General features: G+C 37.6%; 1 long non-coding RNA gene across 1 annotated transcript in view; it reads left to right on the forward strand.

The window, feature by feature from the left end:
• Positions 1-16,893, forward strand: part of LOC128250502 (uncharacterized) — a 30,213-nt gene that overhangs the window by 1,529 nt on the left and 11,791 nt on the right. Inside the window, exon 2 of the long non-coding RNA XR_008266515.1 lies at positions 13,595-13,686. This is a non-coding gene — a long non-coding RNA (uncharacterized LOC128250502). The remainder of the gene's footprint in view (positions 1-13,594; positions 13,687-16,893) is intronic.

The following is a 16,893-nucleotide window of genomic DNA, read 5'->3' on the forward strand; positions in this document are numbered from 1 at the left end:
CCTTGGAATATCCCTTCATCAGCTGTCTCTATTCTATCCAGACGTTTCGAAGACCAGACAGGTAGCATGTTAAAAAATCATTTGAGCGAGGTCGTTGCCAGTGCCACTGGACTGGCTCCTGTGCTGGTGGCACGTAAAAAACACCATTTAAGCATGGCCATTGCCAGTACTGCCTGACTGGCCCTCGTGCCGGTGGCATATAAAAGCACCCACTACACTCTTGGAGTGGTTGGCGTTAGGAAGGGCATCCAGCTGTAGAAACTCTGCCAGATCAGATTGGAGCCTGGTGTAGCCATCTGGTTCACCAGTCCTCAGTCAAATCGTCCAACCCATGCTAGCATGGAAAGCGGACATTAAACGATGATGATGATGATATGTGATGATGATGATGATGGTGATGGATTCTTTCGTTGTGAATGACAAATGAGTGTTCAATAAAATAAAGCAGTAATCATGTTCTATGGACACTTGTGTGACCCTTAAGGCTTGTTGGTGTCATGCAAATCATTTTGCCAAATGGAACATGTTGAGGACTCTGTTTGCTTTAATGCTTTTGGATCATTTATTACATGTTTTCTTGAGTGGACAGTACACATATATACACATACATATATGTATGTATGTATGTGGCGTAGGAGTGGCTGTGTGGTAAGTAGCTTGCTTACGACCCACATGGTTCCGGGTTCAGCCCTACTGTGTGGCACCTTGGGCAAGTGTCTTCTACTATAGCCTCGGGCTGACCAAAGCCTTGTGAGTGGATTTGGTAGACGGAAACTGAAAGAAGCCCGTCGTATATATGTTTGTGTGTCTGTGTTTGTCCCCCCAACATTGCTTGACAACCGATGCTGGTGTGTTTACGTCCCCGTAATTTAGCTGTTCGGCAAAATAGACCGATAGAATAAGTACTAGGCTTACAAAGAATAAGTCCTGGGGTCGATTTGCTCGACTAAAGGCAGTGCTCCAGCATGGCCTCAGTCAAATGACTGAAACAAGTAAAAGAGTAAAGAGTATTGTTTTAATGTACTCTTCTCTATGAGAGTATATTGAGGCAGAGTTTTTTTCTATGGCTGGATGAACCTTCTTGTCACCAATCCTCATTCGCTTTGAAATGAGGAAATAATCTAGACGTCTATCGAACTACAAACAGTCCACACATTTTCACGTGGAAAATGGGAAAGAAACAGCACTGTTTGATTAGCTGTTTGTTGGCAAAGATCTCCTCACAACATGTCAAGACATGTCAATAAATCTGGATAGCCATTCACAGTGGACTGCAAGCTAATGGTGCCAACAGGAAGCCATTGCTTCAAATCATCAACCACAAAGGAGATATTAACTGTCACACAATGAGACACATACACACATACACATACATACACACACACACACATATATACACACACAAGCACTCATATATTATCAGTTAGTTTTATTTTTTATCTTTTACTTGTTTCAGTCATTAGGCTGTGACCATGCTGGAGCATCACCTTGAAGAATTTTAGTTAAATGAACCAATCCCAGTATTTGTGTTTTTTTAAAGCCTTCTACTTATTCTATTAGTCCCTTTTTGCCAAATTGCTAAGTTACTGGATGTAAACACATCAACACTGGTTGTCAAGTGGTGGTGGGGGAACAAACACACACACACACACACACATATGTATATACATGACTGGCTTCTTTCAGTTTTTGTCTATCAAATCCACCCACAAGGCTTTGGTCGGCCCAAGATTAGTAGAAGACACTTTACGAAGGTGCCATGCTGTGGGACTGAATCCAGGACCATGTGGTTGGGAAGCAAACCACTTACCACGCAGCCACACCTGTGTCTTTATGAGTCAGAAGGAAAACTCAATATGAGTAACAGTTGTTCTGTTCATATCATAAAGCACCATATTGCTACCAAGATGGCATATAATTGGTTAGACAGTAACATTTTGAGTGGTTGTCTTTGCCAACCAGTAATATAACACCTCATTAGATATACATACATACATATATATATATATATATATATATATATATATATATATATATATATATATATATAATCATGATCATCATCACTATCATCAAATAACGTCTGTTTCCCATGCTGGCTTGCTTTGGATGGTTTGACAGGATGTGGGAAGGCTGGGAGCCATACCAGGCTCCATAGTCTCTTGTATGGTTTCTGCAGCTGGATACCCTTCCTAACACCAGCCACCTTATAGAGTACACACACACGCACACACACTCATTATTTGTATATAGGAGGTAATAAAGTTATAAGATTGCCAACAGGAATCACACCTTGTACATCTATCATAACCTGCTGCACCAGAGTGACTCTACAACTGCAGTCATCTAAATTAGAAGCCTTAACCTAACATCTGCACTTTCTTCGTATCACTAAACTGTCAATGGGGAAGTCAGTCTATACAGTATCAAGGTATGATATTCTATATTGGTTATATTTAGAAGAAGATGGAAGAAAAGTTGTAAATGCCAGATATAGCATTACAGATGTAGTTATAAATTTAACACATATAAAGTCTTACTGTTGAATGAAACCTAGTAGAGGTGGATATATCTGTGTGTGTTTGTGTGTCTGTCTGTCTATCTGTGTATGTGTGTGCATCTGTATGTGCGCATGTGTGTCTGTGTATCCCAAATTCCCAGAAGCAAAGTGAGTGTTTTATAGTTTGTGAGTTATTTTAAATTCCTGTAAGAAACTAGTTAGAAGACTGGGCTATATTACATCTTGCTGTTTGTTTGAAAATATTAAGAAATTACTAATAAACCAACACAGCATGACAGGAAATCTGCTGTACAGAAAAATGCTTAAATGCTTAAAACAAAGTATTGCTATCGAATGAAACTCAAGTACTCCAAGTTCTCAGCATTTTCTCTATGGATATAAACTGTTCCTTCTGAGCATGAATTTTTGCGTGTGTGTGTGTGTACATATTTGAGTTGGTGATTATGTATATGGGTGTATGTATGGGTATAGGGGTTTATTATCTATTTTTCTGTTTGCATGACTGGGATGGTTTAGTTGTTAGAACAATAGGTATCTACTAATTTGTATTCATACACAAAGGGGTCGCCTCTATGCAGTTGCTGAACCAATCAGAAGTAGCAGCTAAATCTCCCTGAAATCATGCCCTAAAGTCTTAAAAAAGATAGGCTACATCAGATAATTTAGTCATTGACGTAGTGTGAAAGAGCTGGGAAAGACTGGATGGTCATAACTGGAATATATTTGATCATGGTCAACAGCAATTTCAGAGCATTAAATAACAAATTCACTGGTCATTTGTGTGCAATGATCAGTGAATCTGCTTAGTAAGTGAGATATATGTGACTGGATACCAATCTACAGATTTCAAGCTATTTTTTGCTCTTAATTTTTTTGTTGAGAAGTGTGTTTAATTTAACACTGCTAATAGCGAAAGCCTATCTCTGTCACATATTCTAGTATCTGGCTCAGTTTGACTGTATCGCACTGGCACCTTGGTATGTATCTTCTACTATAGACTTGGGCTAACCAATGCCTTGTGAGTGGAATTCATCATTGTCATCATCATTATTATCATCGTTTAAGTTCGTTTTCCATGCTGGCATGGGTTGGACAGTTTGACTGAGGTCTGGAAAGCCAGTGGCTGCACCAGGCTCCAATCTGATCTGGCAGAGTTTCTACAGCTGGATGCCCTTCCTAACGCCAACCACTCCGAGAGTGTAGTGGGTGCTTTTTACATGCCACCGGCAGAGGAGCCAGTTAGGTGGGCCTGGCATCAATCACATTCAGACTGCTTTTTTACATGCCACTAGCATGGTAGCCAGTCAGGGGGCATTGGCATTGGCCACGTTTGCATGGTGCTTTTTATGTGCCACCGGCACAAGAGCCAGTCAGGTGGCCCAGGCATTGATCACATTTGAATTGTTAAATGGAAACTATACAGAAGCCTGTCATATACATATGTATATATGTATATGTATGAGTGCATGGATATTGTCATTTTTGCTTCTTCACATGAGACTGCTCCAGCCTGAAATAGTAATATTATGTTTACCAGCATCGCCTTACTGGCACGTTAGAAAATCATTTGAGCAAAGTTGTTGCCAGTGCCGCTGGACTGGCTCCTGTGCAGGTGGCATGTAAAAAACACCATTTTGAGCGTGGCCATTGCCAGTACCACGTGACTGGCCCTCATGTCGTTGGCACATAAAAGCCCCCACTACACTCTCGGAGTGGTTGGCATTAGGAAGGGCATCCAGTTGTAGAAACTCTGCCAGATCAGATTGGAGCCTGATGCAGCCATCCGGTTTCACCAGTACTCAGTCAAATCGTCCAACCCATGCTAGCATGGAAAGCGGACGTTAAACGATGATGATGATGATGTTTACATTTTCTGCAAACAGCATTCCTTGTGGATCCCTTAAAGTTTAGTGGAATAAAAAAAAAAAACCTAATTTGAAAGACAAGTCGAAGGTTGAACCAGAATGATGTAAAACAAACGAACAAACTCTATCCCATATTACTCATTTATCTGCCAACTGTATGCTTGTTCTTCCAACTCCCATACTGTTACTTACCTTGTAAGATTCACAAGTGACTGTGTTCCTTCCTATCATCAATGATGTTCTGACATTGATAGTAGCAACCTTGAAGTTTTGTATCTAACAGAGATAGGGTAATTTCTGCTGGTGCTTTGGTTGTTTGTTTTGTGTTTTCTGCATCTGAAAGGAAGAGGGTTGGTACAATTGTTTGCTGACAATCAAGGGATTCTTACTCATAGCTACATGTTCCCACCTGGCCACCCCTCTACTTTGCCCAGCACTGACACGGTGAATGTTAACACTGAATACGCAATGTATACATGGTTGTTTTTCTGCCTCCTTATATAATGAATTTATCTGTATTTTGTTTACTCACTTAATTTTCAAGGTAATCTTTTTAGCACTATCAGTTTTGCCTGTCACATCCACATATACACACATGTAAATATATGTACTTAAGAGATTGCTTTAAGAATAGGCAATTCACACCCACACACACACACACACACACACATGCACTGCACACATATACATGCATGCACACATGCACATTCAAATACTAACAGTATGTAAATGAAAGAAGAGAGTACTGACTACATGGTGCAGAGAATATTGTATACATGTATTTACACTAACATTGTCTCATTTAGGAAATTTCTACTTGAATATAATTCTACCTTACATCTTGGTTGTTTCTCTATATTTACTCAAATCTACAGAATTGCCAATCTCCTGTCTTCTGTTATCTTTTCTCTTTTGAACTTCATTTCTCTTTCATCAGTCCAAATTATCTTATTTTATTCTTTGTCTTACCTTTGTTCTTTTCATTCTCCACTATTAGCTTGGCCTGTATCTGTGAAACTCACTTTTATCATCCGTTTCTAGCACATCCGCTGCACAACTCACAACTTGTGCAGCCACTATCTGAAATTCAAAGAGAATATTAATTAGCCAACCTGGTCTTTCTTTTGCTAATCTCTCCATTCTTTAACTCTCCACCACAAGAGTTTGCACCAGTGGTTCACAACTGGGGTCGCAACCAGGGTTCATATGATCCTTGGGGGTCCATATAAGATTTTGCTAAAATTTATCTACAATAAATTGGTTATAATTTTACAATACACTAAAGATTTTAATAATTATTTTTATATGATTCTTAATAATATTTATTTACAAATATTATAATTTTTTTTAAATATCGAATGGCTAGGAGGGTCCACCCAAGTAAGTTAAGAATCAAAGGGGTTCATAGGCAAAAAAGGGTTGAGAACCACTGTTTTACACAGTGGCTATAGGCATACAAGATCTAAGCTGATATTTTTCTCAAAGTTTGATATTTTGTACCTTGAGTTTTTTGTATTTTATAGTTATTAAACATATAGGCACAGGAGTGGTTGTGTGGTAAGAACTTTGCTTACCAACCTCATGGTTCCTGGTTCAGTCCCACTGCATGACACATTGAGCAAGTGTCTTCTACTATAGCCTCGGGCCAACCAAAGCCTTGTGAGTGGATTTGGTAGATGGAAACTGAAAAGAAGCCCGCAGTATATATGTGTGTGTGTGTCTGTTTGTCCCCGCCAACATCACTTGACAACTGATGTTGGTGTGTTGACATATCCGTAACTTCGCGGTTCGGCAAAAAGAGACCGATAGAATAAGTACTAGGTTTACAAAGAATAAGTCCTGGGGTCAATTTGCTCGACTAAAGGCGGTGCTCCAGCATGGCCTCAGTCAAATGACTGAAACAAGTAAAAGAGTAAAAAGACTAAAAGTGGTGCTCCAGCATGGGCGCAGTCAAATGACTGAAACAAATAGAAGAATATGAGATGGTTGTTTTTGTTTTCTTTTTCTGTTTTTTTTTTGTTTTTGTTTTTTTTTTTCCTCTCACCTGATGGCTTGGTTAGATTGGTTTTACAGCTTGAGTGATTTCTCAGTTTATAACCTGAGTGAATCGTTAGAGAATGTTGTTTTATGCTCAGATTTCCCCCCCCCCCTCCATTCTGCTGTGAATCGAATTAATGGTTATTTCCTAGTTTAATGGACTGAGCTAAGTCATGTTCTTTGCCTTAGAGTTCATGTGCATTCCATTTGGATTCTTTACATAAAAAGTATTGAAGCACCATAGCTATTCACACATTTTACAACTGTTGCTGTTGTTGTTATTGTTGTTGATGTTGTTGTTACATCAGTCAGCTCTGATCAAGCAGATAAAAAGTATTCTAGCCCTGATTATTATTTTTTTTTATACATATATTTCTTTCTCAATTCTTTAACATATGCTTAATGTTTTCTTTTAAGACAGCACAGCATGATATTTTTTCGAGCCAAACAACCAAACTAAAGGGGCTGGGAGCTCCCTTTTCAGTTATTGACAAAATTAAAAATATTAATAACAAAACAAAAAGCAAAGAAAAACAATTTATTTTAGCCACATTGCAAATTGTACACAAGACAGCCTAAAAGAGATATTTCATTCCAGAGATCTTGGAAAATGCAGAATGACTGGTCATAATATCAACAATAAATGCCAATGTCTTCACCATTTCATTCAAGTGGAACATCAACATTCAAACTTATTGATGTGCACATAGACACATACATACATCTTTTGTTGTTTGTGATACTTTCGCCGGTGGCATGTAAAAGCACCTGTTACACTCTCGGGGTGGTTGGCATTAGGAAGGGCATCCAGCTGTAGAAACTGTGCCAAATCAGACTGGAGTCTGGTGCAGCCCCTCAGCTTACCCCCCAACCCTGGTCAAATTGTCCAACCCATGGACAATAGATGTTAAATGATGATGATGATGTTTCATTCATTTGATTGCAACCATCCTGGGGCACCACCTTGAAGAATTTTTAGCTGAATGAATTAACCCCAGTAGTTTTTCTTCTTTTTAAGCCTGATACTTAATCTCTTGGTCTCTTTTGCCAAACCACTAACTTACAAGGACATAAACACACCAACACTGGTTGTCAAGCAGTGGTGGTGGAGGACAAACACAGACACAAAGACACACAGACACAAAGACACACACACATATATACATGTGTGTGTGTGTGACAGGTTTCTTTCATTTTTCATCTACCAAGTCCACTGACAAGGCTTTGGTCAGCCCAAGGCTATACGTAGAAGACACTTGCCCAAGATGCCATGCAGTGGGACTGAACCTGGAACCATGTAATTGGGAAGGCAATATCCACATACCTTATTCACTCACAAGGCATAGGTTGGAAAATGGTTAGAGTAGAAGATACTTGCCCAAGGTACCACACATTAGGATTGAACTTAAAGCCACACGGTTGTGAAATGAACTCCCTAACCACACAGCCTAACCTGTGCCTTGTATCTCTGAATATTGATTGTTTTACTTTAGCTGAAGACCATAATTTAATATAGGTATAAATAGTCAATTAACCAATCTTATATGTCTGTTATTTATTTTATTACTCAATATTTCTGCGACAAATGTGATGGAATGGCAGGAAGACTGGAATGCTAAAGATAATAAAATTCTACTTTCTCTATAATATTCCATCATACAAATAACTGACAAAACTGCTAAGGAATTTCTGATGGAAATAATCTATTCCTTTAAAATATCAGATTCCATCAGATGAAACAGACAATGAATGGTATGCCACCCCATGGCATAAAATCTGATTTAGGATTTTTGGTTTCTTTTAGATGAAGATTTTGGATTGAATGTGAGCCAGAGGTGAGTAGTGTACTACATTTGGAACTAGTTCAGCTGTTAGTTACTAACAGATTGTTGTAAGTGAAATGTAGGATACAAATTCCTGGACTAACTGTCTGGCATTTATTCCTGACAGCAATTTCAGGACCAAAGTATTTGGTTATTTTAATGTGAAGCAAAAGTCAGATGTATAGCAGGTGCTGCTGGGATCAACTTTGCCTTTAATCCTTTTGGGGTTGTAAAATAAGTACCAATGAAACACTGGGGTTGATGTAATCGACTAATCTCTTTCCCCTCCAAAGTTTCAGGCCTTATGTCTTTATTAGAAAGGATTATTATTAATATCAATATTATTATTATTATATCTAAGGTGTCAAGCTGGCAGAATTGTTTGTACGTTGAGCAAAATGCTTAGAGTCATTTCATCTGTGTTTATGTTCTGAGTTCAAATTTTGCTTTGGTCAACCTTGCCTTTCATCCTTTAAGGGTTGATAAAATAAGTACCAGTTGAATACTGGGGTTGATGTAATTGACTTACTCCCTCCCCTGCAATTGCTGGCCTTGTCACAAAATTTCAAATCAGTATTAATATTATTATTAAACCAGCAAACTATCAGAATCATTAGCACAATCTTTATGTTTTGAGTTCAAATTCCACCGAGGTCAACTTTGCCTTTCATCCTTCTGGGACCAATGCAATAAGGGCAGTGAGCTGGTAGAAATGTTAGCACACCAGGTGAAATACTTAGGGGTATTTCATCTGCCGTTACGTTCTGAGTTCAAATTCTAAACTGGGGTTGATGTAATCAACTTAATCCCTTTGTTTGTCCCCTCTATGTTTAGCCCCCTGTAGACAATAAAGAATAAATAAGAACCAGTTAAGCACTGAGGTCGACGTAATCAACTAGAGGGTTAATCTCCTCAAAATTGCTGACCTTGTGCCAAAATTTGAAACCAATATAAATATTTTAATTCACTACGTGTTAGAAAAATTTCTGAACAAAAAGCTTTGCAGTATTTGTTCTGGATCATGATGTTCTGAGTTCAAATCCCTCTGGGATCACAAAGATAACATATCAGTCATGTACTGGGGTTGATGGTATCTTCCAGTCAAAATTACTGGCCTTGTGTCAAATCAGAAACTATCATCATCATCAGCAGCAGCAGCAGCACCATTATTATGTTCTTGCTCTCCTTCTGGTGGTTCGCAAACATTTTCGGGTTGCTGCCCTCCCCCAATCCGACACCCAGGCCACATTCCTAGCGCTCCCACCCCAACTAACCATCACAAACATATACCTTTTTCTGAAGCAAATTTAAAGCAACAGTATTTCACAAATAAAACTTAACCTAATGAACCCATTATTTTGTTGTTTATACATGAATCACTACCCCATTATTGCCCCCTTGGAACTTTCCACCACCTCCAGGGGAACAATACCACCCACTTTGGGAACCACTGGACTTCAAGATCTATGCTCCTTTCAGTCAATCCAGATAATGGCAACACTGTTTCAGAAAAATATAAATCTAAAAGTAGTCTTGATTGTCTAAAGGCTGGATTTCTTCAGATGTCTGAAAGCTTACCTCAGAACATCTCACTCATTAATGTTAATGAGTGATTAGAACAGCATCTTAGATGCATGTAAAGATTCTCCCAGATATGCCAATATGCCTGTGTGTACTTGAACAAGCTGCTACAAAGTCATATTTAAAGTTTTCATTAGATTAACTGACAGGAGTAGTGACTGTTACCCACAGTTACATGTAGCTGGCTCTCTCAACCACAGATTTGTTATCTTGCCAATCAATTTAGACAAGATTAATAAGCAGGGTCTGGTGTACTGGAAAGTTATTGCACCTATCCCTGCACATTAGGTTTCAGGGACTAGATTAATGAAAGTAGTTAGGCAGGAATTGACAGGTGCAATTATTAATTACTTATCCTGGTGGCTCCTGCTATAAAGGTAGATTAGAACAGAAGCTATGTCTGCATGTATTCAATATCATTATAGTGTTGAACTAATTAGAAATTGAAATCATTGACATTTCTTTAACAGGAACATACATTAGACATATATTGGTTTTTAGAATGGAGAACTTTGAATACATTGAGTAGTTACATAGTTTTCCTAACTACGTTCTTTCAATTCAATTAACTTCAGTTTGTTGATTATTTTCGTGCTATTATTTTCTTCTGCAAAATGTTTGGCACACATATCTAGTTATTTCTGGTATTTTATTAAGTAGGCGTAGGAGTGGCTGTGTGGTAGGTAGCTTGCTTACCAACCACATGGTTCCAGGTTCAGTCCCACTGCGTAGCACCTTGGGCAAGAGTCTTCAGGCCAACCAGTTTTGTGAGTGGATTTGGTAGACGGAAACTGAAAGAAGCCTGTCATATATATGTATGTGTGTGTATATGTTGTGTATCTGTGTTTGTCCCCCCAACATCGCTTGACAACCGATGCTGGTGTGTTTAGGTCCCCGTAACTTAGCGGTTCGGCAAAAGAGACCGATAGAATAAGTACTAGGCTTACAAAGAATAAATCCTGGGGTCGGTTTGATTCGACTAAAGGCGGTGCTCCAGCATGGCCGCAGTCAAATGACTGAAACAAGTAAAAGAGTAAAGAGTAAAAGTATTTAAAATGAAAGACTAATGCTTTTTGCAAGAATTATTGTATCAAAACCTAAAAATACTTGGTTGTGCCTTTGATCTTTGCTAGTTACAGTATTATAATAATCGTCTATCTGGAAATCTAATCTTCAATCTTCTGGGTTAAGGAACTGGCAGAAGGAAAATTTTCAACTCATGCTAGCTTATCGTTAATTTGTTAACACCATGCTGAACATACATCTAAAACAGTGCCATCTTAATCTGCTGGAACATATTGGCCAAAGATTTAATGATAGCAATTCTTACAGTAATATCTAACGTCTTTCTCCTTGGTTTATTCTAAGGATATTTGAAACAAAACAAAAACAAACAAAATCTGTTCCTTTACTTTGTTTTGTTCATTATGTTCATCTTTCTAACCTTGTGACTCTCTTTGAAGGTGACTATTCCAGGTAGATTCTTCTCTCAGAATAACATAATTATCTTTGGGTGTGTTGCTGTTCCTTTTTAATTGAATCTTGCACTGAAATCCTTTTGAATATCTCACATTATCTTTCCTGTGTCTATTTTTTTTTACTTCAAAATATGTCTTGTCAGCCTTGATTTCCTTGAAACATTTTGGTTCAATACTAAAACTGACTGGTTTGGATATGTGTGTAGCATTTGATGTATGTGTGCGTATGTGAAGAGCACACTCATGATGTTCTGAGTTCAGTCTCATTGCATCCCTCCTTGGTCAAGTGTTTTCTATCATCATCTTGGGTCAATCCCAAACTGTGAGTGGGATTAAGTACGTAAGTGTGTGTGTGGACACATTGTTTACTTGACTGAATTCCTTTTATTATATTGGTATTTTTATTTTGCTTTACCTTCTATCTTTTACTTGTTTCAGTCATGAAACTGTGGCCATGCTGGGGCACCATTCTGAATATTTTTAGCTGAATAAATCAACCCCAGTACTTTTTTTTTTTTTTTTTTTTGCAAGCCCAGTACTTGTTCTACCAGTCTCTTTTGCCAAACCAATAAGTTATGGGGATGTAAACACACCAACACCGGCTGTCACACATGTACAAGGGCTTCTTTCAGGCTCCATCAACCAAATCCACTCACAAGGCTTTGGTTGGTCTGGGGCTATAGTAGAAGACCCTTGCCCAGGGTGCCACTCAGTAGGACTGAACCTGGTACTTGATTCGGTTTTTTGGATATTTTTGTTTTAACCCTTTAGCATTCAGATTACTCCATCAAATGTAATGCTTATTTATTCATATTGATTTGAACTAGTCATGCCTTACTTTGTGGCTTTGAAATTTCAGGGACATGATTGTTTAGTTTTAGAATAATATTGTAAGATAAGTGCGAGAGACCTGATCTGGCCAGTTTTGAAGATAAAACAGGTATATTAAACTTGAAATTTACAGAAAAACAAGAGGAAGACAGGTGTATAAACAACAAACATGTGTATTAGTTTAACACTCGGGAAGGTGTGAAAGTCTTTTACCTTTCAAGCCTATGCTCTTCAGCAGAAAGGAACACAAGGAAATAAACAGAGAATAAAATATATTAAACTTGGATGGATATGGCCAGTTTAAGTGCTAAAGGGTTAATATCTTATTCAGACAAGTAAGGGAAAACCTGATCCTTTTTTAGGGCTTCTGAGATTCAGGCAAAGAAGGGAAGATGTCGCAAAGGCAGTAAAGGTCTTTTGGCTCCCTCCATATTATTGGAATGGCAAAAGACATGGATTTCTTATTATTATTGAACCAGTCGCATAAGCCATTTGAGCAAGCTGAGCAGATAAAATGTGGTGCCTATAACTTGTCCTGATCTCCAAGAGGACAGTCAAAGTATAGCTTATAAATCTTCTTGATTTCTTGGTGTTATTGTACGTTTTTGAGCTTTCACAATAAATTGTCCACAGACAAAACAAAACACATCAGGACGATTTCTACACTGTCTTGATATTGTTAACACTCTAAAACAAATAAGGAAATAGATACAAACGGTTATACTTATATTGAATTTGAGATGATGAAATATTTCATCAGACCAAATATGACTGGACAATTTGAGATGTTGAAATACCTATTTTATCAGACAGAGCTTGATTTGTTAATTTAAGATGATGGAGTATTGCATCTGAACTATGCAGCAATGAATAACGTAGCTTATTTTAAAGCTACGTTTCCATGTTGTAAATGAAATACATGCATACACGTCGTTAACTGGAATTTCCTTATAATGCATGAGCTGAAACCCCAAAAAATTTCTCATCTTGAAAACTGTACATAATGTCAAAAAAGCTAATTGTATATTTGAAATCAGAATTAAAAAATACACTAAGTACACCTTGACATATGCTTGAAGGAAAAATACTTGTTGTCCAGTGTTATAGATACATATGTTTCCTCTTTTTAAGCTGAAACAGTGTGATTTGAAAACAGATTGGCATTTGTGTCTAGCAATGAAATTCAAACACAGAGCCTTCCTCTTTAGCTTGTCTATAATTCTATTTCCTCCACTGTGTTCATATTAATACCTTGAATCTATTGCTTTCACTAAGCTTCCTCTTCTCTTTGTGGTTGCCATGTCATCTGGTGCAGATTACTAACATATTTATTCCTATTAAGCAGTTCCATGTAGCAGGTTATCAAAGAGTTAAAAACTATAGAATCAGTGTTTTTGTTTTTTTTGTTTTTTTCAAATACACTTGCTTTCATTTATATAACTCCATTTATATTTACAGATGACTATTTGTGGACAGGAAAATGGGCCTTGGCAGGTCTGCTTCTGTTCCTTTTCATTGAAAAAATTATGAGTGATGAGTCTCAATCTAAGGTAAGAATACAAATTATTTTTTACTCATTATCATTGTCGTCATCATCATCATTGGTTTAATGTTCACTTTTCCATGCTCACATGAGTTTGTTAGAATTTCGTTGTGGCAGATTTTCTATAGCTGGATGCCCTTCCTGTTGCCAACACTCACATATTCCCAGATAATTTAATATTTCCCCATAACTAGACATGGAATATTGGAAACGAAGGACCCTGCTTGCATGACAGTGATAATCGTTTGCAACTATCACACAACGTCAAAGAAAGGAAACAAAAAGGAACACACACACACACACAGGTGTTTTCTCTATAGCCCATGGCTAACCAAAACCTTGTTAATGGAAGGCAGAAACTAAAAGCCCATCATATATATATATATATATATATACAATGTGTTACTGTCTCCTTACCTTGACTTCCTGTGATATTTGTGAACAAGCGTTTCCATCATGCAAGTGGTGTCCTCCCTTCCTAGTCTTCTGTGAAAACATTCCTGGTCATGGAGTACAACGACCTTCATTGAAAAACAGATAAAGATTGACGACAGGAAGGGCACCCAGTCATAGTAAACTAGCTCAACAAATTCTGTCTGAACCACTCAAATATGGAAAAGTGGACATTAAAATAATGATGATGATGTAATGCCATTTTGAGGTTTTGATGTACTGGGCAGTTGTCCAGAAGCATCACATTTCTAGGAACCCAATGCTAATCGATGTATATTGTGGTTGTGTATATAGGGGTTCTTGAATATTACTTTACCTAGGGAGCCCATGATGCTGTTAACATGGCCCTTGTCATGGGCACACCTTGATAAAGGATTCCCATAAAACTAGTTTTTTATCCAAACAAATCAACCCTAGTGCTTCATTTCTTTTCCTAAGCCTGGTACTTATTCTATCTGTCTCTTTTTGCCAAACCACTAAGTTAGATGGATGTAAACAAACCAACACAAGTTGTCAAGTAGAGGTGGTGATCAGACACACACACATGATGGACCACTTTCAGTTTTCATCTACCAAATCTACTCACAAGGACTATTAGTCACACCAGGACTATTGTAGAAGACACTTGCCCAAGAACTGAACCCAGAACCATGTGATTGGGAAGCAAAATTTTTACCACAGAACTACATTACTTTTTGTACATTCAAAATATTTAATTAAAAGTCATCTCTATTTAATGAAAGCATTGATTTATTTTAACAAATTCATTCACAATTACCTGCATAATTTCATCGGAAATGAATTTGGGAAAAAAATAGCTTGATTCTTTTATACAAAAATTATTTCACCAAAGAGGCACGAGTTTTCTATAAACAATCTAGAATAGGTTCCTATATTTGTTTTTGTTACAATCAGTCTCTCATTTGCAAAGATAATCATGTATTAAAGAACAAAAGCATTGATTTTTGCTATTAACATGTCACTTTATATGAGAAATTCCAATATTTTACCCTTTTTGCTGATTTTATCTCCTGACTGATTATTAAGCACTTAGTTGATCTCATACTCTCAACTAATGAATTCAGCAAGCAATAACAAATAAAGCAGCTATGTATGTGATATACACACAACATATATATACAGGTCGATAGAAAATAAAAAAAGTGTTCTCTTCCGACTTGAGTTCCAGGTAAGTAGCTTGCTTACGAACCACATGGTTCCGGGTTCAGTCCCACTGCATGGCACTTTGGGCAAGTGTCTTCTACTATAGCCTCGGTCCGACCAAAGCCTTGTGAGTGGATTTGGTAGACTGAAACTGAAAGAAGCCCGTCGTATATATGTGTGTATATATATATATATATATATATATATATATATGTATATATATATATATATATGTATGTATGTATGTATGTGTGTGTGTATGTTTGTGTGTTTGTGTTTGTCCCCCCCCCCCACATCGCTTGACAACCGATGCTGGTGTGTTTAAGTTCCCATAACTTAGCGGTTCGGCAAAAGAGACCGATATAATATATACTAGGCTTCCAAAGAATAAGTCCTGGAGTCGATTTGCTCGACTAAAGGCGGTGCTCCAGCATGGCCACAGTCAAATGACTGAAGCAAGTAAAAGAGTAAATAAACACACACACACACACACATATATGTGTGTGTATGTTGAAGAAGAACAGCCTTCATGCACCCTCTTTTCCTCAAATTTGCTACAAAGCAAAACCTCCCTCTCCATCCTTATTCTCAATTTCAAATGAAGCTTATAAGATTTAGGTCAGTGAGCTAGAATTTTGTCCACCAGCTTTTCAAGTAAACCCACCTAATAATCTGTTTTCCCATAACCACTATACAAGAAAACCAAAAAGGTGACAGCAGACAATTTTTACAAGGAACCTGATCAATGCCTGATCAATCTGACATGTGATTGTTAATTGCTCGTGCTTATTCAAATAGCTGTTATCACATATTGAATGGATCTGCAATCAACCAAGTTCTTTTTTTAAATTATCTGCTTGTTATGTTTGACAAGGAGAAGGCCTGTAGTTTTCCTCTGATGAAACAGATTCTTATATTGGACTTATTGGAAAAGTTGAGGACAGGAGTCTAGCTCTCTGACCAATTTCTCATTAGTTCCATTTCCATCAATTCCCACTGGTAAGGCTGAAGAAGAATGTGTGCCTGTTAACAAATTGAATCTATGTGGTTGCAAGTGGGAAAGCTTGTATGAATGACAGGACTAGTTCTCAAATTCTACCTGAAAATTGCAGTCAGAAGACAACTGCCCACAGTATAAGGGGATCAGTGTTTTGAAGTACCTTGATCCTCCATAGACAGCAGTTCCCTCACTCGCTTGTGTATATCTTTGTATATTTTATATTGTTACTGTTGAGTTTTGAGCTCTTTGTACATTGTCATCAGCCAATTTACTTTCGGCATAGTAGTATTACTAGTTAAGATATAGAGAGCAAATGTTGGAGAAGTTATGATAAACACCAGTTTATATCATTTGTTCTTTATGTAGGTTTTGATCTCTATAACTTAGTGCAATAAAGTGTTCTTTTGATGGTCCGTTGTGGTTATGGATCCAATTGCACTTGAAACATTCAATGCAGAGGTTCCTAACAAGCACTACAGTGAAATGTATATAGGGAACAAAAACTTGTGTTTGTCGTATTTTGAACCCAAAACCATGTGGTTAACCATGCAGCCGTGTCTGCACCTATCATATTATGAATCTTTAATCTATTTCATA

Source organism: Octopus bimaculoides, chromosome 2 (genome assembly GCF_001194135.2).
Source record: "Octopus bimaculoides isolate UCB-OBI-ISO-001 chromosome 2, ASM119413v2, whole genome shotgun sequence".
In the NCBI taxonomy this organism is placed as follows: domain Eukaryota; kingdom Metazoa; phylum Mollusca; class Cephalopoda; order Octopoda; family Octopodidae; genus Octopus; species Octopus bimaculoides.